This window comes from Lissotriton vulgaris, chromosome 9 (assembly GCF_964263255.1).
Source record: "Lissotriton vulgaris chromosome 9, aLisVul1.2, whole genome shotgun sequence".
NCBI classification, from domain to species: Eukaryota; Metazoa; Chordata; class Amphibia; order Caudata; family Salamandridae; genus Lissotriton; species Lissotriton vulgaris.
Genome location: NC_141697.1, coordinates 128,130,120 through 128,156,406, shown reverse-complemented (window position 1 = coordinate 128,156,406; position 26,287 = coordinate 128,130,120). Strand labels below are relative to the sequence as shown.

General features: G+C 46.1%; 1 protein-coding gene and 1 pseudogene across 11 annotated transcripts in view; both read left to right on the top strand.

The window, feature by feature from the left end:
- SMOC1 (SPARC related modular calcium binding 1) overlaps positions 1 to 26,287 on the top strand; it is a 798,909-nt gene that overhangs the window by 711,710 nt on the left and 60,912 nt on the right. The window lies entirely within an intron of this gene.
- Positions 20,413 to 21,557, top strand: LOC147689706 (transmembrane protein 276 pseudogene; annotated as a pseudogene).

Below are 26,287 nucleotides of genomic sequence, written 5' to 3'. Positions count from 1 at the left end.
CTTGAGCCCCACATTTTTGTACATTTATGTGGCCCCTTTAGCAGCGATCATCAGGCAATGTGGTTTTTCGGTGGTCTCCTATGACCGATGACACCCAGGTGGTGGTATAAGTCTCAAACAATATCGAAGAGACAGCCGATCGCTTCAACAGCTGCATGTCTCAGAAAAATACATGGATGCAGACCACCTGCCTTAAATTGAACGGCAATAAAACAGAGGTTCTGCTATTAGAGTCAAACACCTCCTTTTGGTCTCCAAGATGGTGGCCGGCTGATATGGGAGAATGCCCAAACCCAGTCCCAAAAGTTAGGAACCTAGAGGTTGTATATGATGAAAGACTGACATTTGAGTGTCAAATTAATAAGATTGCCTCCACCTTTTGGGGTATTTTAAAAATGATTAGGAAAATCAGCCCTTTTATCCCCTCGGATGCATTAAAAACGCTGGTCACAGCCTTGGCCCTTTCCAGACTGGACTACGGTAATGCCCAATATGTGGGGTTACAGTCCCAGTTCTTAGTGAAGCTTCAGCAAATGCAGAATGCAGCAGCAAGATTAATTCTGGACATCCCTAAATATGAATCAGTTTCCCATCGATTGAGAGATCTCCACTGGCTCCAGTGGAAAAAATAATTAAATTCAAGTCATAATGCCTAGCATATAAGGCATTACAGGGGAAAGGACCACGGTATTTGAGGACACACCTCAGAAGATAAAGGCCAGCCAGAAATGTAAGATCAGTTCACTCACACCTACTGTCAATTCCCAGGTACAAGCAGACTCACTGGGGGGCAAGGTTTCTTATTAGGGACAGCGAATACCTGGAGTTGTTTACTGTTCCTGATAAAGAACAGCACGTCGCTCATGTCATTTAGAAGACTGCTGAACACATGGTTATTTGTGAACTATAACGTCAGAACTACCTTGGCCTGCCAAATTTCAGCCCTCCTGCCAATTCCAGCGCCAAGATGCCCTTGGGCATACGTGCGCTTTACAAGTCTATAAATCAAATCAAATTAAATCAAATCAAGGAGGGGCAGTACTGGGACAGGAGTGGGAAGCAGTACTTTTGTGTCATCATTGATCCATAGCGGGGGCACTGTAATGGAGCACCTAAACTGTCGTATTACACTTTACATTATTGCGGCTAACGAACTATCGAACTGTCGTATGATGCCTGACCTCATTTGTGCCTGATGAAGTACATGCTTGGTGCGCTACGCACTGTGCTATTTTTCCCTTGCAGATTACCTGATTGTAACGTGAAGCATTGCATTGATTCTTCATTGCACAGTATCTGATTATAACGTGGTGGAGTGCATTATTTCTTCATTTGCACAGTACAGGATTGTAGCGTGACGCATTGCTTTGGTTCTTTCTGGTACAGGGCATGCTGGTAGTGATACGCATTGCATTATTCCTTCTATTGCAAAGTACATGACTGTGGCGCTACGTATGTCATTGTTTCTCTGTTGCACAGTACAAGAGAATATCGTTACGCATTGCAGTATTTTTTTTCTTTTGCAACGTGTGTGATTCTAGCAATACCACTGGCCTAACCTTTTGGAAACGGTTAGAAGTGAACTTAACTATTGTTTAGAAGCGGTGGCTGGGATTAGAGCCTAGTAACCCACCGGAGAGAATACTACCCATTCTTGTATGTTGATTTTGTATCATGTGGTCATATCATATAACTTCTTATATAAAGTTTATACTCATTTTATAAAAACCTGTGTGGAGTCTATTTGTGGTAACATTATTGGGTTACTGTGAGCGTGGTTGCACATACTGTACACTCTTGCCTTGGAGATAAGCCTGGCTGCTCGTGTCAAGCTACTAAGGGGGTGAGAAGGGCTATCTCAGATGGTGTCCATACTTAGCCTTATGTTGAAGCGAGTGGTCGGGGACTCGAGCATTTGGTGGCGGCGGTGCGATAAGGACCTCCACTTCCAACAGTATTGAATTAATTCAACCTGAATGTTTTGTACAGGCTCGAATGTGAGTAAGTATTTTATAAATCGCGCCATCACCAAGTTATTGTGGCGCTAGTGGAACCCTCAGAAGACAGATACCCAGGAATAATTAGAAGAGAAAAAGAGCCATGTCTTTAGTAATTTTCTAAAGAGAGAGGGACAAGATTGGGATCTTAAAAATATGGGCAGAGAGTTCCAGAGTTTGCCATCTAAGTAGTAGAATTTTCTGCCCCCCCACCCAAGGTGATATTTCTTATTTTTGAGATGATCACCAGCTTGGCTGTGGTAGATCTTAGGTCTCTCTGAGGGGAGCATCAAGTAAACACATTTTGAAGATATAAAGGGCCCAAGCAATATAAGGTTTTATGGGCCAGACAGTGCGCCTTGAATTTCAATCTGTCCACCACCGGCAGCAATTGGAAAGCCTGAATCTTTTGGAAGACAGAACTGAATTTTGGCAACTTCAAAAGTAACTGTGCTGCCGAGTTTTGCAGAGATTGTAATTTCAACTGAAGCCCTTTATTTATCCCTATATAAAGGGAATTACAATAATCTATCCTTGAGAGGATCAACCGGCCACCATGTGTTGTCCCAGCATGGGGTGCTCTTACTAAATCAAACAGGATGCCCACTGTTTTTCCTGCGTTCAGCGTTAAGCAGTTTCTTTGCATCCATGTTAAAACCTGAGACAGACACTTATTAAAATTACTAGCTGCAGTGGCTCCCTCATCTGGGATTGATACAGTAATTTGTGTATCATCGGCATATGAGACGACATTCAGGCCAAAGGATTGCATCAGTTGCACCAAGGGAGAGATGTAAATGTTAAAAAGTGTGGGGGACAAGGAATACCCCTGGGGCACCCCACAAGGCAGAGAAAAGGCAGCAGATGTAAAGCCACACAATTCAACTATTAGTTCTCTCTCTGCTAAGAAAGTACTCAGCAATGTCAAGGCAGAGCCTCCTATCCTGGATCCCCCAAGCTGGATTTGATAAGGCCCCTATGGTTCACTGTATCAAACTTGGCTGGGGGGTCTTACTGACCCTTGATTCAGACGATACTGGCCAAGATGCGATTGAGGGGGTCTTTCCTACGTAAGAACACTGCGAAGCATCAAATTCTTTAAAGACTGTCTGGTAGTGTCTGTTACAAACAATAAGCTGGACATTGAATTTGCATTTGGACTGATGCATTTGGACAGATGGTAAATCATTAAATCACAATTTGAAAACACTTGCATGTGTTTCAGATCTTAAGGTAAAAAATACATTTTATGCTAGCTTACTTTCTAAACACATTATTGCATCATACTGGCACAGAGAGGCTATTCAATGAAGGGAAAAACAACATCTCTCTTTATCCTATCCTGCATTTCTATAAATCACTAATATCACTATCAGACATTCCAGTTCAAGTCTTTCATCCAGTTAGTGTTTAGAGAATTACATGAGCTCCTGTGGATTAAACCACAAAACCTGCCTGAAGGTGTATTTGTAAATCGTACGTTCATCCAGAAGGGTACCATGGCGCTGAATAACAGATGTTTATTATACTGATCACTATAGTCAGTAAAACATTATTTTCAAGGCACTCCATTGGTTCCACGTACTTGTAGTATTGGGCCACGCAGCAACCTTATACGAAGGAGTCACACGAACACCACAGACATGGCGCATTGCACAACAAGCGTTCTCTACACCTCCTTTCCACACTTTTTTAAACCAGTTGTGAGAGTTGGATTGGGATAAAAAATAGGCCTAGGCTAATGGTCCGGCCCAGCGAGAAACTCGGACTGACACATCTGCCCCATTGGTAATTGGAGGTGAGGCTCATCTGCCTCTGGAAATGCTGCTCAGTCCCCTACTTGGCCGCTGACACCATCTGAATAGCACAGTCACAGCCCAAGGCCAAATCGGCCCCCATGCGGAGCACACATAGATATAGGTGAGTTTGCTGAACTCTTGCGCAGGAACCAGACACAAGGGCCCCAGTTTTTGTCCAAGAGTGGGAGTTTGTCATCAATGACAGCAGTCAATTTCCCCATGCCCAATAGACCCCAAAGTTTATGCGGGCTGTCTGTGTGGGTGGGGGTTTTGTCTGGTCCCACTTGGCAAGGATAACATGTTTGGCCACGTATTGTGCCAATGTAATGCCAGTGCCTTTGTTGGAGCGCAGGTCAGGCATAGGTCAGGGCATTAGGAAGACAAGACATAGCTGGGCAGATTCGGGACATTGGTTTGATATATCTCATTAATGTCCATCAACATTTCTTCCCAGTATCTTTTAAGCTTAGGACAGTGCCACAGTAGTAGGTGGGACCCTTTACAAAACAATCGGGAAACCTGGTAGACGGGTAGGACCTGGGTGAGAATTGGTACAAAACACCTTAATTAGTTTCAAGATTATTTATATGGAATGTGAAATGATCACTTTAAATGATGTGATACAGTTGCTTTAGAGGAAGTGGATAAGAGTGCTCATGAGTAGAAAGGAAGAAATTAAAAATCACAAATGAAATATTGTACTTAGTGTAAACACATACTTCAAACGAAGCCTGGCTGGAGATGCTTATTATGATTAGAATTCCCACAAGTTATTAGATACAGCATGTACATTCTGTGTTATCTAGATGCTGAAGAAATTCTCAGTCCAGGTAGATAGAGTTGGAAATGTTGACGTTTTGATCCATAAAAGGTGGGAGGGCCAATTAAACCTTGTGGGGGGCGGGGGATGGGTCTTCATCAGGACAGTAAGGGAGCAACCCTAAACACATCGTTATTTAAAGTGTGGGTAGGACTTGGAATTGGGCTGATGGCTACAATCAGGAGAAAAAAGGGGACCTCATGGTCCATGGGACCTCATCATGGTCCAGGAAGATGAAATGCCACAAGGATTTTTAAATCCAAAATGGGATGAAAATCGCTAGGCAACAATAACTTTGTACTTTAAGACCAAAATCTGAATCAATCGGTTGAATTATTCTTCGTTGAGAAAATTACAGCCAGAGCGCCTTGCATCTGTAAGTCAGCATTCCTGTGTGGCCACATCCCCGCCAGCAACCTTCATTCCCCTGCGGTCGCCACCAGACCAATCTAGCCAGGTGTAGTACCTATAATGTACTACCTTAAGCATAGTCTCTTTGGCTGCAGCACTATGGGAGGAAGAGCAGGCCCTGCTCAAGAGGACGGTCGATTCCCTGGGGGTGAAGGAGTGTTCTAGTTCAGATTCCCGTCTCTTCTGTGCAGGAGGCTTGGCAGGCTCCAGGTGAGTATTCAGAAAGGCATATCTGTCTGAAAGGATACCCTTATTGTTATAGCGCATGGTGAGCTACTTCTCAAATGGGGTATGGTGCCGTGCAGCATGAGGGCGAATTAAGGGGTGAGTGATCCAGCAGTTTAATGCCAGTGTTCGTCTCCAGGGATACCATAACTGGCCCGAATTCGGGAAAAGCCATTAGGTCTGAATGGTCAAAGAGGTTGCCCAACACGTTTGGAATTCGCCTCTTGCCATCGGAGAAATGCTGGGCAAAGCGAGGTTACCTATGATAGGGGTGTGTGGGGAAATATGTGAGGGCAGCTTCAGGGGGAGCTTGACCCTGTCCCTAGTGCACAAGGTGGCTTGGGTGATGCGCAAAATGTAGACCCCTAGAGAGCGGTGTTTCTTTTTCAGGCAAGGGATTTTCTAAATGTGGATCCCTGCTATTATTTGATCGATGAAGCACCAGTGTTTTTCCGTAAGGGGGTCTGTTCCTTAACACCATGTAATGTAGTTGGGCTGCCTGGTAATAGTGATTTCGGTGGGGGATCCCCAATCCTCTGTCCACTAATGACAAATAGGTTCTTTTCTTGGCCATAAGGGGCTTCTTGCATCACATATGTAAGTTTCTAACACGTTCTGTAGCTTCCCTAGGACCCGTGAGGGCTACTGGAGAAGAATAGTCTGCATTACGTCGAGGATCTTAGGGAGGAGGCTCATTTTAATAGCACCTATCCAGCCTAGTCATGAAATGTTCCCTCCCTTCCATGCCTGCAAGTCGGTTCAGGTGGTTGCCAGCAGATCATTGTATTTGCGCTCTGCTGTTTTACCTGTGGTGGGTCAGATTTCTAACCCGAGGTTGAGCATTCAGTGGGCTGCTGATGGGAAGGGAAAGAAGCATCCAAACAGATTCTGTCACTCTGGGGGGCAGTGAGGTTCAGGATTTGTGACATTTGCATCCAGTAGTGCATTCGGAGGTAGGCGCAAGGTGAAGGCTCGAGTGGGGGCATCTGGAATCACCAGTTCCAAAAGGCAGGGGGTGTGATCTGACAGTGAGTGGGCCAGGCCCACCACATTAACTGTCCAAGCAGCCACATCTGGGGACACTAGCCAAACGTCCAACCTGGACCAGGCTGCATGGTGGCTGGATATGCATGTTCCTTCTCTGACATTTGGGTGCCTTGTTCTCCATATATCTATCAGCGAGCCCTCCTTAATTATATCTTTTAAAGCCTGGCTTGCGCATGGGTGTAGTGGTCTAGGTGCGCCCCTACGATCTAAAGAATCGTTTAGCACCACATTGAAGTCTCCTCCCCAAATAATCGTTGAGCAGTCTATCATCGTTACCTGTGCCCAGACTCCCCTGAAAAACTCCGGATCATCTACATTTGGGCCATACATAGCCGCCAGCACAAGTGTTTTTCCCATGAGGGTCCCATGCAACACAACATATCTTCTGTCTGCATCACTAGACACCCTATGTTCTCTCCAGTCTATTCCCTTCCGTATAAGAATCTCTACCCCTCGGGCATAGTTCGAGTATATAGCTGAATATATGGATCCCCACCTGGAATGCTTGAGTTTTGGTGATGGTGTGGAGTTAATATGTGTTTCCTGTAAAAAGCATACGTCTATACTATGCCTCTGCAAGTAGCCGTGCATTAGTTTCGCCTTCCTGCTATCATTTAAACCTCGAATGTTCCATGTTAATACCTTTGTCACACCCATCTACCTCCGTCTAGTGTTTTGCAGTTGTAACCAAGTCGACCCATAACATGTCTATGTGCAATAGAAAGACAGACCCCGTTACTGCAGTACTGACAGTTCGCCAAACATCCAAGTTTCCCAAGCCACCCCCCACCCGCAGCAACCCCCAATTAGGTTGTGCCAAATCCCCCCCGAAATACGCATAGCGTAAAAACAGCTAGAACTTGTTAACATTGGTAGATATCCCTTGGAGGCGTGGTAACTCGAGCATACACCCCTGCTTTCACAGGGTGGCTGTGACGTCGCAATCTAAGACGCTGGCACATAAAAACGCAAGTAAATCAAATCAGCAAGAGCATAGGTAAGGGTACGTTGCGGTACAAATCTAGCCAATGCTAAGTGTACATTAGTCTTTACAGTGCCGGCTTGATGTTAAACACAGGATAGCACCTCAAGGTTCATATAGCAAACCCATATCAGCATAATCAAGAAAAGAACAGAACACAAGAAACACAACATAAATGGACCTTCAGGTGTCAGTCATTGTCACTCATGCGATCCTCCGCATTTCCCCCAGGCACGGTCTTCTTCTTTGACTTGGAGCCATAGATATGTTTCGCAAATTTGAGTGCGTATTTAGCGACAGTAAAATACTGTGTGGTGCCATCATGTGTGACTCTTAATTTTGCTGGGTACAAGAGGGAGTATGGAATTTCCGCCTGGAGCAATAGGCGATTGGCTGGTAAGAATTCTTTCCGTGCTGCATGTACCAAGGGCATAAAGTCTGGGTAGAATGATATAGTGTTTACTTTGTGCGTTATCTTCCCTTTTTCCCTCGCAACCCTTAGTATTAAGTCCCTGTCTTGGTTATTGAGTAACTTCGCAAGGATAGGTCTCGGCGTTGTACCCACCGGCGGCTTTTTACCCAGCGCCCTGTGTGCACGTTCGACTGTGAATACCGGTGACAGGTTCGGGTCGAACAGCTCGTGCAGCAGGTCAGTAACGAAGGCTTCCATTTTCCCTATTGCCGTAGTTTCTGGAATACCTGTAATGCGAACGTTACACCTCCGAGAGCGCGCTTCCAAATCATCTGCTTTAGCGCATAGCATTTCAATTTTATGCTCCATGCTGGTTATGTGCACTTTCGTTTCCTGTCGAAACTCGCAGCATTCCGTGCATCGATTTTCTAGGCAATCCAGCCTTGTTTCATGTGTCGTGACCTGTGATCTTACTGACTCTAGTTGGGTTGTCATGGCATCTAGTTTCGTGTCTATGCTTCTCAGGCTCGAGGGTACCTCCAAAATCAGTGCCTTAACATCAATATCTTGATTATCTCTTTGTAGTGCCGTGTCCGCAGCTTCCGGGTCTGGGTCGGTCTGTTTAGCCTGGCGCTTCTGCTCAAATGTTATCTTTGGTTGGCGAGTGTCTCCCTTACCCATCGTTGCCAAACCAGTGGGGTGCTGCCCCTGCATCGCTCCGTGTCCCGAGGATATATTGGCAATAGTCGCTGTGGCACCCCACCTGTGAGGTTGTGGTGCCTGAGGGAGGTTAAGTGATAGTATGTAGGTTCGAGTCGCCTCCTGGACTATCAAAGAAAGACTGGCACCTACAGCTTCAGCCGTGAACCGCGATGTCTGTGAGTCTTCAGGTCAGACTGGGTTTGCACGCAGATACAAAGATGAGTTCTCCTCACAAGACCAGGGACGGCGCGCCCCCCTATGCTCCGAAGAGAGCACACTCACCAATACAAGGCAGGGATATCTTCTCCTCCGGTTTCACTGATAGGACGCCATTTTAGTTCACTCAATCCGGGGCACCACGCGGCGCGCAACGGCAGTGTAGCAAACACGTGTGAGCACAGCTGTGGATTACAAACTCTTGCTATGCGTATAAGTATAAGTACGGCGTATAAGTATGGCACCTGTAGCAAGGAATTTAAACTGGTCAATGGCTCCAATAGCACAGTTTTGGGGATTTCAATTGCAGTTGTGTGCGCAGCACCAGGTTCCACACTCTATCCCAATCCAAAATGGCGGCTCGACGAAAATGTCCATTCCCAAATTTAGCGTTATTTCATGCGCATACTCCTCCACATGAAGCGCATATGGAGATATGTGACAGCGGCCGGGGTCCGACAAGACGTCCGCACCTCACCTCGTCTCGTGGTGGTCGCTGGTTACAGTATGCGGCTCCGTAACGCACCCGGGTCCGGCCTTCCCATCACCGGTCTCAATTAGGTCAAGTCGCCCAAGCAAGCCTCCGCCGCCTGCAGATTTTCCTTCAGGTGCCCCTTGGTGATTCAACTGGAGCTCATATCTCCCATTCCATACACACGTAGGCTTCCAGATTCAAGCCGCCTGTGCTTCTGCGCTCAGGATGCTGCGCTGTGCCTTGCGAATTAGGGAGGATTAATGCAGGATGATGGTTACAGCCGGCGGAGCTCGCCTATTAAGCAGCCATTTCGCTGCTCGGTCGGCCACGCCCCCAAGCTTGAATCTTTCAAAACAGTTTCCTTTTGAATTACTACCCAGTTGTGCTACATTGTTTTGCATTGTACCTATTCTGTCTGTCGTTATGGGTGACATTGACATACCGCAGCATAGTCACATTGCGGTCCGCAATCATTTGCAGGCTTATAACGTCGCCTTGGGGGGCATGGCGGTTATTTGGGTTGTGAGTGCTGAGGTAGCTTACCCGTTTGAGATTTTCTACTGATGGGTGACATTTTCCGCTGTGGATGTGGCTACTCAGGAGTTCCACACTTATACTCACACAGCCTTGCCTGTGGAATATGTTCTATATAGGACACAGGAAATTCCGATTTCTGCATGGCAGCACCGTGTTTGGTTTAATGTCGCCCTTCCCCACAGTTTAACGGCGATTAGATTAGGTCCTTTGTCCATTCCAGGCGCTTCTTGGCCTGTTTTTGCTGGATTTATCCCACATCTTCATGCGGGGCCAGTCTCCGTTGCCGAGTTGAGGCCCCTATATACCTCCGCAATTGGTGTTATTAGATCCTTGGTTCAATATATTACCCGCAATTTACAGGGTGGGGCTCCTTGTGTTGCGGCGCTCTCAGCTGGACCGAGCGGGATGAACCTTAGTCCAGTCATGGTTAATATGGTTATGGGCAAGTGTCCCTAGGATAAGGATGATATACCTTTCTGGCTTGCCGAGAAATTTGACCAGCTAGAAGCAGTTTTTCCTAATTAGAGTCCGGTAGAAAAACACAGGATTCTTACAATTAGTTTGCCCAAGGACTTGGTACCGGAGGCCGGTGACTGCGAGTCATGGGGTAGAATTTTTGTGGTAGTGTACATGAGGTGCTTCGGCACTCAGTCAATGGCTGTCCTGCCGCGGTCATTAAACGTGTTCAAGATGAACATGGACGTGAGGCTGCGGTTGAATTGGGAATGAGACTCATAGGCTCATTTGACGTAGTTTCCGATCTCGTCCTTTCTAATATCAAGGGAGATGCGGTTAACTTCCAAGTGTCTAATGCCATTCGCGAGGTCCCCGATGCCGATAAACCCCGTCAGTTACCGAGAACTATTACGGCGGCTTATAAGACCATAGGCCGTAATAGTTTAGGTTTCAAGCCCTTTTCTACCAAAGATAAAAAACAAACTCCAGATTCGAAGTCTGAGAAAGAAGATCAACCCAAAGCTCCAAAGCAAAATTGGAACAAAAACAAAAAACAGGGAAAACAACAACAGAAACAGGAGTCCTGTCCCGCGTCACCAGTGCCTGCGTCTACTGAGCGTTCTTATGACTTACGCCACCTCAGTACGATTAAGTCGCCTGATCGTTTTCAGGTTCCTGATCAACGTTCCCCTCGGTCTTTGCAGGACACATGGGCCAGCAGAATCGCGACCAGCCCCGCCCGAAAGACAGAGAAGGCAAGCAGGACGATTCTTCACAGAAAAGACCCGTTTCAGAAAAAAAGTTGCTGCTTTAACAGGGAGATATGCCACAGATAGTGAGAAATTCGGAATCAGACGTGGCACTGGCGCTGTTGGACAGCGCAGCGGAGATTACCATTGTGCGAGAGGCCCTGCATGCACTACTGAAGGTGACAGCGACCGACAAATTCGTTGTTGAGACAGCTGATACCAGAGTAGCTTCCCCTGATAGGCTTTTTGAAATCGATCTTTTAATTGAAGGTGACATACAACGTACCATAAAAGGGGTATTTTGAGAAAATCTTACAACTACGTATGACATTTGTTAGCGGAGGCTGATTGGCCCCCACCTATTGTTCTCGCAGCTCCGAGAGGGGAGGAGGTAATCCTCCCTAGTTTTGCGCACACCGTGTCAAAGGAGCATGCGCTGAATTTTGCAGAAGAGTGGGCTAAGGTCCTTGTGCCTGCTTTGTACCGTACTCACTGTGGTTGGGATAAATTCTCCCCCCAACATGAGATTCCCTTGCGGTCTATGCCACAGCCTCAACCTCAATATCCTTTGCATGAAGCAAAGGCTTTGTTTGCAGAAATCCTTGAACAATTGGAATATCAAGGTGTAATTGGAACTTGTGTGTCTCCGATGAATAGCCCTCTTTTTACTGTGACCAAGTCTGACGGTTCTTAACGTTTGGTATAGGATAACCGGCATCTAAACTCGCATTGCCGTACCTGTGCAGTACAGAATACCCACGACTCTGCCCAGGTGGATGGTCTGGTGCGTAAAAGGTTTAAAACCACACTTGACATATCCAATGGTTTATTTGCCCACAATCTTTCCAATTTAAGTAGTCAATGGACCGCTTTCACCAGTGGTGGCACACAGAACAAATTCAAACGTTTAGCAATGGGTTATAAGAATAGTCCAAGTGTGTTTGCTGCCTGTATAGTTTCTCCTTTAGAGAGAATCGACCCAGATGCGTGTTCGTATGTGGATGACATTTATCTCACAGGCGACGAGATATGGGCGCATCTGTGCCGCGTTGACCACATAATTATCAACTTTGCGGACTTTGGTTACAAATTTAACTTTGCAAAATCTCACATTGCAGAGTACACAGTGTTGTTCCTGTGCTATGAGCTCAACAATGAAGGTCGATGATTGGCTCCTCACTTCTTGGAGAAATGCGCACAACTTCGCGCTCCTACAACACTGAAAAAATTGCAATCTTTGCTGGGATTTTTGATTTTCTGGCGTACTTATATTCCCGAATATGCCCAGCGTATCAAGCCATCATATGCTTTCATATAACCGACTTTTACCAAATCGTGCTGGCTGCCTGAACATTCGGCCATTTTGCAATCCTTGCAGGCTGATCTTCTAGAATCTAAATTCCAACCTAGTGATAAGAATCGTCCCTGGGGTGTTGGGTTTCACATACCTTACTTTTAACGAAGGTGACACAGTACTTATCGCTTACAAGTCACACTTGTACACTTCAGCTGAAAAGCGGTTTTCCACTGTGGAAAAAGTTTTGACAGCAGTGCAAATGGCGATTCTGAAGGAACGCTCACTGTTGCAGGGGAAACGCATGTTGGTTGATACCCCGTATCCTGCCTTGGAGGCAGTGTACCTAATTCTAAAGCTTTGCACCCACGGTGGATACAATGGGCAACATCATTGACATCTGCGGATGACACTTTCATTTTTGACGCCTCCTTACGGTCACAGGAGTTCTTGCAGTATGAATTTGTTTATCCTGCCCCGTTGACTATGCGCTCTTTGGAGGATTTCCATTGTATCATTTACACTGATGGTTCAGCGCAAGTTGTGCATGGGTCTAAGCACGCATACGTCTCAGCGAGTGCGATTGTGGTCAGTACCATGGTGAATGGGGAATTCAAGTCCGATGTCGTACATACACAGACATTAGGGGACTGTACCGCCCAGTTAGCAGAGGTCCGTGCTCTGATGCTTGCGTTGGAGTACACAGACCCTGGTGTGACAACTCTTATTGTGAGTGACTCTTACTACTGTGTTCAGTCTTACAATGACAATCTGTTCATTTGGACTCAGAAAGACTATAGTGACTCCAAAGGTAGCACAATAAAACATAAAATGATCTGGGTTCGAGTGGCTGAACTTAAAGAGCAACTGCCACTTGTGTATGTAATTCATACTCTTGGTCATCAGCGTGTGGGAGTTCACGCTGTTGGCAATAGTTTGGCCGATTGGGCCAAAAAAACAGCAGTTCGACATATTTGGTTGCAGCAGTTACACGTTCCAAAAGTAAGATTGATGACTGATGATGACATCTTGGCAGCAATTGCCGCTACTGGGAAGGGAAGTAAATACCCTACTGGATTTCCTTCAAAGTATTCCGATCATTGAAGTCCTGATAAATTTCCCTATGTGAAACTACCAGACGTCGGTGACAGATTGATTCCCAACACGGACCGCAGGTCAGCGCTGATTACAGCTGCCCATGAGGGTGTTGCGTCCGCGCATGCGGGCTTTTCGGCTTCTGTATCTCAGCTATAACAACGTTTTTGGTGGCGGGGACTGTATAAACAAACGAGTGATTATGTCCTTCAATGTGACATTTGCCAGCAGATCCAGCCTTCGACTGCTACGCGCCTGGCTTCGACTCAGTTGTACATTTCCAATAAACCACTTGAGTGTGTTTATTTGGATCACTGCGGTCCTTTTTCTTCAGATACTGCGTATAAGTACATCTTAGTTGCAGTTGATTCTTGCACGCGTTTTGTATAGTTGTGGCCCCACCGAAGTGCTGATTCACGAACTGTCATAAGAGATTTGCGAGTCTTTGTAGGAATGTTTGCGTGTGGCACCTTCCATTCGGACCAGGGTCCAGCGTTCGCCTCTAAATTTTCGTCTCCATACCGACCTGAGGTTAATAGTGTTGTGGAGCGGATGAACCGTGACTTAAAGCAATAATTTACAGCTAGGGTTATAGGTACCGGTCGGAACTGGCTAGCCCATCTCAATGGCATACAGCGTGCACTTAATAATCTCCCTAGAAGGTCTCTGGGTGGGGGGACCCCATACGAGATGCTTTTTGGAATCAAAATGTTTGTCCTGGACCTTGAAGGTCTAGACCCGGTGACGGCAGCTGCCCCCTTTGACGTAGATGAACATTGTAATGTTTAACAGACTATACAAGAGACAGTCTTGCAGAGGAAACCTTGCCCTCCACATCTGATGCTGCAATAGCAGATTCCGGTAGTTGGCTGGCTACCCAGAGTTGGAGAACTGGTCTGAGAGAAGATCGAGAAAAAGAAAGAATTTTGTCCCTTATATCGAGCTCCAGTTCCTGTACTTGGCATGCAGGGCACAAGAACAGTCATTTTACCACAACTTCCAGGTTGTAAGGAAAAAAGGTGAATCTCCATTGACAATGTAAAATTACACAGAGTGGCCGATTCTTCTTAGTATGACACCTGCGGTCTCCTGTCCATCGATACTGAGAAATTCTGTTTTGGCTCCGGCTATTAACAACAGGCCTGATGTTGCCTACGAGATGCCTGCAATTTCAAGTCCTTTATTGAATACCCCACCTGATGCTCATCTTGATGATACTGAGTAGACTTACCCCACAGACCTATCGATGCCCGATTTGTAAACTTGATTGGCCACTGAGTCCAGATTTTTATTTGACACTAACTCTACCCTATCGAAGTCCCATTCAAAAATTTCTGGTTTTGCAACACTGGACTTACATTTGGTTGGTGCTTTTTTCAATTTTTTTGTTTATGTCAATTGGATTTGTGGTGTATTTTTTCCGTCTTGTGAATGGACATTACTTTGAAGAGAGAACTGCTATTCGACATATTAATGGATTATTGTCACCCCATTCCTCATCACACAGATTGAAGAGGGACCTGAGTTTGTAAATATTACTGCTTGGCCCGTCTTAGATGGGATTGTATGAGATGCTGTTAAATTTAAAATTCATGGTCCCGCTGAGGTTAAAAATGTCCCAAATGTACTAAGAGTTTCTATGGGGGATGTGATTAAAAAAAAATACGCGCTGATGATTGGGATGTTCAAGCCTTAGAGGCTTTGTTTTCCGATTTGAAATATTATGCTGCTTTTGATGCTGAGGATTTATATTTAGATTCGGCTAATTATGGTGATTTGTTCTGTTATCAACACTATGGCAATCACTACCTGCATAAGGCAAACACTAGGAGGAATATGGTTAATTATACGCAATGGGAACATTGCCCTTCACCTGTGGAAGGCAGCTCAAATTTTCTTTTAAAGAGATTCACTTACTTTACTGATTTCAATCAGTCAAATCCTAATGCATTTTATTTTAAGATGACCAAAAAGTCCTTTTCCAAAGTTAGACATACCCACACAAAATTGTTATATTCCAAGTCCTTTCTTGACCAATTAGCTGTTGGGGGCTATGAACTGTGGAAAGATACTATTGATCTTAAATCTGTTTGGTGTTCTAAAAGTTGGCAAGTGCAAGGCACTGAGGCTTTGCACCGTGTATGTCTCATCCCAAGCCATATGTTGTTTTTAAATTCGACTATTTCACAAACCACCTGCTTTGGATTGGCTACTGCTAAAAAATGTAATGCTCCTTCTTTTCCATAATTGGAAGAGTACCCCGGTTGGGATAATAATACCAGTAGTTCCATCAGAGATTTACAGACCCTGTTGCTGAATTCTACTTTTAACATACCCAATTTGGATCCTAAGGGTTGGTTGTTGTGGCACAGAAGTGCAGATTCCTGCCAATATCGTTTTTTGGGTTTGGCCCCTGGCTACACACAGGTTAGGGTGGATCCCCGTTTTGAGAGTGACCATTCTGTAACTACCTATTCCGTAGGCAAGCTGTGTCAGAATTGGCTCAAACACTCCAAGTTAGTGTCAGTTAAGATTAATTTGTCTAAATTGACTGACGATGTTGATCTGAATGACTTTGTCAAAGGCCCTGCTTCCGGCAGATCCAAAAGGTGGATTTACAACGAAGTTTGGAAGCTGTCCCAAATTAAGGCGGCTTCCTGCTTAAGAGCTATAGATAAAGCAAATTTAGAAAAAGTGCTCGCAGTTGTAGATAACAGCATTAACACAATTACTTCCCGCATTTACACATTAGATGATATTGTTTCGTCTGTTGTTGATATTGTGCAAGAAGATGTCTCTGTTTTGTACCATGGCCAAAATCAATTGCGTTCTATTATGCAGTTTGCCTGGACTTTACAAACGTTGAAGGCAGGGAAGGTGCCTTGGGACTACATTAACACGTCCTCATTGTTTGCCCCTTTTAATTTGACTGACAAACAGCAGTTTATGTCTATGAAAGATGCAACTTTTTCTATGTGTAGGAGAGTAGGGTCTGCTATCCTATGGTCACCCCAATTTTTGCTTTTTGCTTCACTGGTTTTCAACTTAATGTGGCTGTGGGCCTGCTAATCAGACCCACAGCCTGCTGTTCTCTCTCTAAATTCACAGACATGTACTATAGGTACGTCACCAATTTGGTACTGGACACCTTGTCAGCCCCTATCCAGTGCACCATCGGTGCCAAGGGCATAGGTGCATCCAAGGCCTACCAGGGGCTGCAGCATAGCTTTTGCCACCCCTGGCTGGTTCTTAAATTGACACAACTGGCTGAACACTCAGCTGGGGCAAGGTGGTGTAATCACCCCTTGCTTAGATATAGTATAGCTATATCTAAACCTATATTTGGACACATATAAACCTATAAGTCACTCCTATGGCAGGCCTTATCAAACCTGGAGGCAGAGTGCTTGGTTTTACGTGAGATGGTGCTCGAGCATAAGCTGAGCCTGTCTGCAGCTGTCGGGAACAACTCCCTTAGCTGTTCCGGGATATTGCCATACCATATACTCTTAAGTGCATTATAATCCACTTATACTTATACTTATAATTATGTGCTAACTTTGGTTTGGCTTTATCAAAACATGTCGTGTAAGGTGTCATACGATTTGGAATACTATCCCCTCGACAGTCCTGTTGACGGAGATAGCATCCCACCCTTCTAGAGGGAGAAGACATGTTACTTTACTAAAACGCGGTTAATCCTAACCAGAGCCTCAGCATCACAAAATGGATGCTGCTGCCACCGACACGAGTCTGACCTCCTGCTGCTGACCGAAACTTGGCAGAGGAGGCCTGGACAAAGGGTTTCCTGTCGCAGGGAGGTGCTACACCTCCCCAGACAGGAGATAGTGTATTGGGGCAGGGAGGGCTAAAAGAAACTAGACAGTGCCTGGGGCGCACAAGGCTTCCCTTTGCACAATCCGGTCAAACCGGTTCTGGGGCACACCAGCCCCAGTCCCAGCGCGACCCTGGACAAAGGGAAAGGGGTATAACCACCCCCTTCCTGGGTCCCACCCATAGGAGGGACCTAGCAGGTAATCCAGCCCCCTAGATTGGTATAAGAATGGGAGCAGTGCCAATCCCACTCAGATTATCCTGACTGAAACTTATGAAACAAAACTCTGGACCCTTCGACATCCTACTCGACGTAGAAGACTGAAGAATCTCCCTTGTGGTCAAGGAGTGACCACCCTGTGCAAACAGGCACCATCCAGCACCTCGACGTATGCTTTGTTGCAGTTCCCGCTGGAACTCGAGCGACAGAGATCAACAAGACCCACCGTGCCTGCCTTCAAACAGTCCAATCCACAGTCCCTGCAGAGCTGAGACCCGTGGAGGCGACCGGAAGCGTGGGGCCGGCCATCTTGGAAAGACCACGAGGCGCTGACCGTGCAGCTCCCGAGGCACCCTCGAAGCTGTGCATTGGGGTTTGAGAAGCCCCAGCCCTGAGCCACTCTAGCACCGAAGCTCACCCCTCTACACTCACCGAGTGCTGCGTGGGGCCCTTATGCATCTTTTGGCTCAACGCGTTGGTCCGGTCGCTTGCCCGTTGGCTAGCGGCCCCAGTACCGACGAACCTTTGAATCTAACTCGTGAGTCTGGTTGCTCCAGACTTGCCCTCGCTCCCCTGAAAAGGAGCACCCGCTCTGACCCTCCTGGTCCGAGTAAGAAGCAATCTTCGAATCCTGCGTGGGTTGCGCTTGCCAAGGGTTGTTTGCTCCGATCCGTAAGCCGACACCGCTGACAGCGAGAGCCTGCGTGGGACAGCGCGTGATCCACTCCTGGACATCCTCGGTGCCCCAGAGTCCACATGGCAGCGGAGACAAGCTTCACGACATCGACCTGATTGCGCCCGACATTGCCTGGTTCCTTCCTGGTTCCACCCTGGTCACTGCTGAGTGACCCAGACTCTGTCCCCTCTGCTTTCAGGTCATCTACATCTTCGATCCACCCTTGGATCGCACCGGACACTTCTCTTCTGGCCGCCTGCAGCATCTTTATCTCCAGGCTCCATAGATCTACACGACGAAAGCCGACACTACTTTACCATGTGCACCCGCTTCCTGTGGGAGAGGTAACTCATGAACGCCGGTGCTCCTGTACTGGTATACACCTCTAGTGTCTATGTCTAAAGTTTTGTCCTTCTAGGTCAGTCGGAAGACTCTTAAAACAGTAACTCGATAACTTTTACGCACCATTGACTTTGCATTGGTGCATGTGTGTGCTTTAAGCACTGCACCCGAATTCCGCGGGCTTTTCCCGACTTCAGCATTGCTAGTCCCGATTGCTCCCAGAGATTCCCCAGGCCCTAGGCCTGACCACTGTACGATTAGTGATACTTATACCACTATTTTAGTATATGGTTTGAGTGGCCCATGGGCCTCATCCATAATTGTGCAATTTTTATATGTTTAACTGTGCTTTTGTTTAAACGCTTGTGCTTCTAGACTCATAAAGAGTATAGAGGATTATTCTAGGAATAAATACTTATATTTTTATAATATATAACTTGTGTGGTGTCGTTCATTTGATATTACAGGATTGTGATTGGTAAAACAGCTTGTTTAACACGACCTCTTGAGTTAAGCCTTTAAGGCTGCTTAGTCCATGCTACCCTTAGGATAGCTTGTGTATAAGGTTGACTTACAACCTGACACCATAAGGGATTGTTTGGACTGATACAAGGTGCCCCCAGAATTGGAGACATCATATATCAGGCCAACTTCTCTCACTATGTTACATATTGAAAAGTTAGAACCTTTGCCGTTTTCTGTGGCCGAGACAAATTCCGCTGTGTGGCTTATCCATGGGTTAATAACATTACCTTTTCCTTTGTTCAAATTCGAAGCTTGCATGAAGTATTATGCAATTGGCAGGTATGAACCTCTGGGCACCGCTTATCTCCATGAAGCTTGGTCACTACCATTTACCTATAGGTGCCTGAGGGAGGGAAAAGAGGTTTATTTGAATGGTGTAGATTGCACAAAAACACCTGATCACTCGTTAGTGTGTAGGAATATCCAATTGCATGACTCGTGTAATCAGAATGCACCTAATTTGGCTTGTGTCTTAAAAGGTACACCAACGCCTGCTATCACACCCACATTCACATTACTAGCGAACTGTAGTTATTTACTTTTAAATAATGAAGATTGTTGTGGGATGCTGGCTGGAATTCCTTACATCGTTACGGTCTCCCAACGTGTAGTTTGTTGTATAAACGTAATGTTTCCTCCCTCAAAGTGGGAAGCTGGATGTTTGCATCTGGCTGTTGATTCCGACCTTGAAAGCAGAGTTCAACAAGATGAGTCGAATAAGAGCTCTTTTGTCCCAGAAAGAAGTCGCCCTTACATCTGCCTGTGAAACATTTGTCCTTCACGTGGCAAACACTGGTACAGAAGTGCATGCCTTATTAAATACGGATCTGCCCCCTGCATTTCGGGGAGTTAATTCACACTATCTTTAATGCTTCCTCGACCACAGGGCTGGCTCACTTTTTTAAAGTTGTTAATAGTGGCCTTGTGACTTCTTTCCAAACTATAATCGGTGTGTTCCCGGCATTTTTTCATTCGATTTTCTCCAGCCTTTTTGGTGGATTTCCCTTGATGCTCGCTCTGGTTGCCGGAGTGCTTCTACTACTTTGTTTATTTAAGAATGGATGCACAAACCCTTGCCACAAGACGATTTGCCCCGGATGTTGCTGCTCCACAACCGAATGCTTGATTTCTATGAAGCACTGCCTCTGGCTGCATTGAGTGCAGCTTATGGATTATCGTTTCGATTTTCCTTGTTCACATGCGTCCAGCCTGTCTTTCATTGCCTGAGCTTGCGATTTCGAATGGGCTCTGGATTTGCTTCTCTGCAGTACGATGTCTCCCAAAGCAGATTTTGATCAACTGATGAGCCCCATAGTTGCTCATGAATTGCTTTGTACTGGCGGTTGGATTATGGCCTTTGCAGCGATGCATTGAGTCCTGGGACGTTTGAATATTTTTGCAGCTGCGCATTAATTCCTGGCACGCAGTTATATTGAAGTAAATCCGAGTTGTCCTCTGACGGTACTAGAGGCTCCGGTTCTTGAGGAACATGTATGTTCATTCCTGTTACTAAATTGGATAGGCTGGTTGCATGCAGATCTCGCGCTAGTCCCGCAGCGCTCTGCAGCTCCCACCCTGCTCGCGTGGCCCATCCTCACCTTCGTAGTCCTGCAGACTGGTTCTGCTGACGGCCTCTGGCGCCGCCTCCTGGATGACCGCGGCCAGCTTTGTGATCCCCATCGCAGCTGTCAGGCCACCATGTCCGGCCTCCATCCCGAATGGACCACTGCTGTCACGCATGTCCTTTTGTCCACTGTGGCTGTCCACTCAGCGGTTCGCACTTTTGAGGTCAATCGAGGGGCTGCAGCAGGATTCCTCCTGCAAGCCGTCACCTCAGCCCTGGGAGCAGCTGGCTTTCTTCTCGTTCCTCTAGGACTGAACCTTGAGAGTCTTATCGAGACTGGCGCTTGGATGTATTCTGTCATCGGCCTTCCGCTCCTTGCCTTCGGATTCCACTGGTTGACTGGTGACCATTCCACTGCCAATCTCTACCTTGGAGGTGGGTTATTGTTGGCCACATTCTTCGATTACTTCACCCCAGAGAGCCGGCACATGGTGGGCCATTCCATGAGTCTGGCGGTCTCCGTTGGGATTCTGATCATACCCGTTCTTGTTGGGAACCTCTATGGGGTTTTGGGCAGTGTTACGATAAGCGTGGCTGGATTTATCTCTGCGATGGAGATAGATTGGTTGCTCTTACTACGGAAAGAGGATACTTTGAACTACATTCTGCTGGTAGGAATGCTGGCATTTCAGAAATCCTTAAGGACGCTCAACCTTGACCTGCTTTAGGTGTATAACCATTGTCATTGTCCTGAATCAAGAATAAATGGATCCTTCGTTGATTTCCAGACCATTGATGTCTTGGTTGATCAATCGTCTTCATAATCATGTCTCAACTCAGCAGTGATCATGGACCTGTGCAGCGCTTTTAAATAGAAGTATTTAAGTGTAAAGTTTATCAGTATTCCTGTGAGAATGGCTAATGTCTGAAAGGATCGAGCAGGGATAATATATGTTTTATATATGGGCATTGTGAGCAGTAATTGACCTCCGCAGCGTCCTCTATGAGCTAACTCTTTGTTTGCCTCTATCTGTATTTGCATCTTGGTCATGTGCTCTGAAGAAAGAGGCAGAGCAGAAGAGTTTAAAAGTGATGATAGGTTTTGTTGCCTGCCTGGGGCTGATAGAAAGACTTCAGGTTTGATTCATAGGAAATGGGTCCAAGAAAGTCCTGAACACCTAGAACCTAGAACAACGAAATTCCATTTTCCAGACACACGTTAGCTATTGTTTAGAGTTAGACTGAGTGTTTTGCTTCACATGAGAAGAACTTGTTTTTCTAATTTACTAGACTTGCTTCGTAAGCTTAGTCTGTACAGTGAGTGCCGAGGCCTTCAAGGTTATATCAACACTGTTGCTGTTGTTTGAACTGATCAGCGCACGTTCTAGACATAACATATATGCAGCTGTGAACAGCTCAGATACTGGTGCCTTTAATAATACACTGTGTAGGCATGATTGAACACACTTGGAGAACATTCGTATGCTGAGAGCTTGTGTAGTACTCAATGTGATTCACTCCTGCTAATCTCTGAGGTATAGGGTCGCCTATTCAAGCCTAAGAGACCTTATTTAGTTATAAAATAACCTACTAGCAAGGAAAGGTGAAATTTGGGTAAATATTTGACCTGTTTCCATTTAGCATTATAATATGCCTACTCCCTTTGTATTTGATGGAATAGTAACTATGCTGACAATCTTATTTCTTATCATATGTCTGCTTGTATTAGCTACAATGCTGCACCTGAGATCACGGCGTTAAAATAAACATTTTAAACTTGCTTGTGACTCCCTGTTCTGGACTGGTATGAGAGTATAACGAAAGAGTGCTCATGTTTCCCACTTTACCTGAGGTATCCTAAGTCGCATGCTCTGGGTTGGCTAATCATTGGTTACTTTGCTATAGGACGAAGATCAAATTAGACACTGATGCTAGTCTGGTAGGGAATTTTGGGTACTAAGGTGAGTTTTTGGCACACCCTAATTCACTGAGGTCCTGAGTCTCTGTGCACAGTTCTGTGTCTGAGCAGAATCCCTGCAACAGGGTGTTCTGATTCTCATAAAGAAGGGCATTCCTTTTGTACCCACCCACGTAGAGGAAGATGAGGGGGCGATACATAATAATGCAGGGAACACTCTATGGTACGCAGTTGATTATCGTCAATTTGTATGGTCCGAATGTTGACGACCCTGCCTTTTATGATATGCTTTGGGGCAAGCTCTACAAATTACCCTCCTCAACCCTCATTTGTGGGGGTGATTTTACTGTGGTTTGAGACCCTATATTGAATAGAGTATTTACGGTCGACCCTTCCCCCAAGAAGGCTGCTGAGTCAGTGCGCGATGGTATTGTGACGCAGGGGCTTATAGATCTTTGGTGACTGCAACACCCATGCTCTCGGGAAGGTACATGCCACTCTTATGCAGGTCAAGCTTGGTCCCATATAGCAGTGGTGTCACTAGGAGGGTGCGGGGTGCGGACCGCACCAGGTGACACCCTTGCATGGGGTGACACCATCTGGTTACGCTGTGTATGTAACACAGCTCTGCAGCCTCGCCTCTGCTCTGTCTATTTAAACTTATCCTCAGCGGCGCGCACACGAATTCAGAGGGAGAAACCATGGTGGGGGGTGGAGAAGGCGACGAGGTAAGGGTTAAAAGAGCAGCAGGTGGGGGAGGGAATGCAGGTGGAGGGAGAGGGATGATGCAGGCAGAGAGGGAGATGGTGCAGGCAGAGGGTGCGATGGTGCAGGCGGAGGGGAGATGGTGCAGGCAGAGGGATAGATGGTGCAGGCAGAGGGAGAGATGGTGCAGGCAGAGAGTGAGATGGTGCAGGCAGAGAGAGAGATGGTGCAGCGGAGGGGGTGAGATGGTGCAGCAGAGGGGAGATGGTGCAGACAGAGGAAGAGATGTTATGTTATGTTATATATTAATTGTAAAGCGCAAAACTGTCGCTCCGAAAGGAGCATCCTGGGGCTGGGAGGAGTAACATAAAACTGAGAGAGTGCGCTAAATAATAGTCAATACGTAAGTGTCTTTTAAGTTATATATCCAAGTTTTAAGCCTTTTCCTAAATGCAGCCTCCGTGGGCTGCTTTCTCAGATCCATTGGCATCAGATTCCACACCTTGGCGGCCAGGACAGCAAGTGTTTTGCCTCCTTTTGTTTTAAGGGAAAATTTTGGGATGTTCGCAAGATTATGCCCTGCTGAACTTAAGGCTCTGGTGGGATTGTAGCGGGTAAATCTATTTCTTAGATACTTTGGTCCGGTATCATTAAGCGCTCTGAAGATAGTCAATAAAATCTTAAAAATAATTCTTTTGTGGATCGGGAGCCAGTGCAGGGTTTAAAGGGCTGCAGATGCAAAGGATTTCCTGGGCAGGTTGAGCACCAGCCGGGCTGCTGCATGCTGAACATTCTGGAGTTTTTGTAAAGTTTGTTTCTTGACCCCTGCCATCAATCCGTTGCAGTAATCAAGACGAGAGAGTATAAGAGAAACTGCTACGGATTTCCGCGCTTCTATAGGAAGAAAATGAAAAAAATGTCTTCAAAGATTTAATAAGATTAAAACAGCAACCTGCCATCTATTTTACATGAAGATCAAATGAGAGAGCAGTGTCATAGAGAATACCCAGATTCGGTGCCGACTCCACCGACACAGGTGGTGGGGTGGTACCTTCAGGCCACCATTTGCTAGGGCAGAACTCAATGGTTTTCCCGATAGGTAAAAATTCCGTTTTACTGGAATTACATTTTAGGTGGTTTTTCTCCATCCACTGGAAGATCTCCGTTAAGCAGATTTGAACATTTTGTTCCGCTCTGGTAGAATTTTTATCCAGTGATACAATTAATTGTGTATCGTCAGCATATGAAGTAACACAAATACCGTGGGATTCAATGAGGGTAAGGAGGGACGCCATATATATATTAAAAAGAAGAGGGCTCAAGATTGCGCCCTGAGGGACCCCTGCCATCATTTTTTTTCCTTTGGAATAAACTTCCCTAGAGATACGGGTTGAGTTCTATCTGTGAGGAATAAACAGATCCAATCCAGCGCTCTGTCCGTTACGCCGATTCCTCTCCATCTGTCAATAAGTATATCATGGGAGATGGTATCGAACGCCGCCGATAAGTCAAGTAATATCAGGACGGCGTTCTTTCCTTCATCTTGGATTATTTTGATGGAGTCCGTTAATTCCATTAGAGCCGTTTCCGTGGAATGCTTGGGGCGAAAGCCGGATTGTTGTTGGTGAAGGATGCCATTAATTTCCACAAAATTTGAGTTCTTGGTGGACCATGGCTTCTGTTAGTTTACCAAGTATTGGTAAGAGGGAAATGGAGTGTAAGTTGGATAGCTCTGTTGGATTTGTATTCTGTTTTTTCATGAGGGGTTTCACAGTGACTTTTTTCCAGTTTTTAGGGACGATGCCTGAGCTCAATGAATCATTCAAAATTCTGTTAACGATGGGATTTATTATGTCCACAATTTGGTGGAGGATGAACGGAGGACAAGCATCTGAAGGTGATCCCGATTTACAAGATAAAATGGCATCCCTTGTAGAAACAAGAGTGGGAGGCCCAAACACTCTAAGGGGTTCATACATTAAGGCCGGAACGTCTTTCATATCATTAGGTTTACACAAAATTGTTTGTGGGAAGTCATTCTGGATGAGGCTTATTTTCTCCTCAAAGTAGTCTGCGATTTGATCGCAGAAGGCCTGAGAGGGAGGGATTTCTGTTTGCAAGGCTTTCAGATGGGTGAATGATTTCACTATGTCAAATACAGTTTTTGTTTTTGCTGCACCTCAGAAATCATTGTGGTGTAATAGATTTTTTTGGCCATTTTTACGCAGGCAAAATATTTATTCCTTTTCTTTATAAAGAGCTCCTTTGCCATAGGGTCATAATCCTTTCTCCATTTTCGTTCGCATTTCCTACACTGGAGGCGAAATTCAATGAGATACGGTGAGTACCATGGGGCACTTATCTTTTTAGGTTTGTTACTTTTCCTAAGGCATCTTGAATGAACTAAATCAGATGTAGCCGATGGTATCCAGGTGTGGAAATTTTTGGAGTCTTGCTCGACATTATCGGTCGTAATGGGGATTAGAGCTTGAACTGATTGCTTGAGCGTAATACTCTTAGCGATGGCTGTCCACTTTTGAGACGTTATGGTGGCTTGTCGGGGTGGTTTTTCCCTATTTTGGGTGGACAGAAATCCTTTATATTAAACGGAAAAACATTATGGTTAGACCAAATTTGAGGTATGAAAGGGTGGTGTTCCAATGATGAAAAATTCGAACATATACCATCTAACATATGCCCGGCTAGAGGCGTTGCAGTTACTATATTTTGTGAAAGACCGAAAATTTCAAGGGTGTGTAGGAAATGTTTTACTTGCTGCAGATGGTGCAGACAGAGGGAGAGATGGTGCAGGCGGAGGGGAGATGGTGCAGGCAGAGGGGGAGATGGTGTAGGCAGAGAGGGAGATGGTGCAGGCGGAGGGGAGATGGTGCAGGCAGAGGGGGAGATGGTGCAGGCAGAGGGGGAGATGGTGCAGGCGGAGGGGAGATGGTGCAGGCAGATAGGGAGATGGTGCAGGCAGAGGGTGAGATGGTGCAGGCAGAGAGGGAGATGGTGCAGGCAGAGGGTGAGAAGGTGTAGGCTGAGGGTGAGAAGGTGTAGGCTGAGGGGGAGATGGTGCAGGCAGAGGGAGAGATGGTGCAGGCAGAGAGAGAGAGAGAGATGGTGCAGGCGGAAGGGAGATGGTGTGGACAAAGGGAGAGATGGTGCAGGCGGAGGGGAGATGGTGCAGACAGAGGGGAGATAGTGTGGACACAGGGAGATATGGTGCAACCAGAGGGGAGATGGTGTAGGCAGAGGGGAGATGATGTAGGCAGAGGATGATATG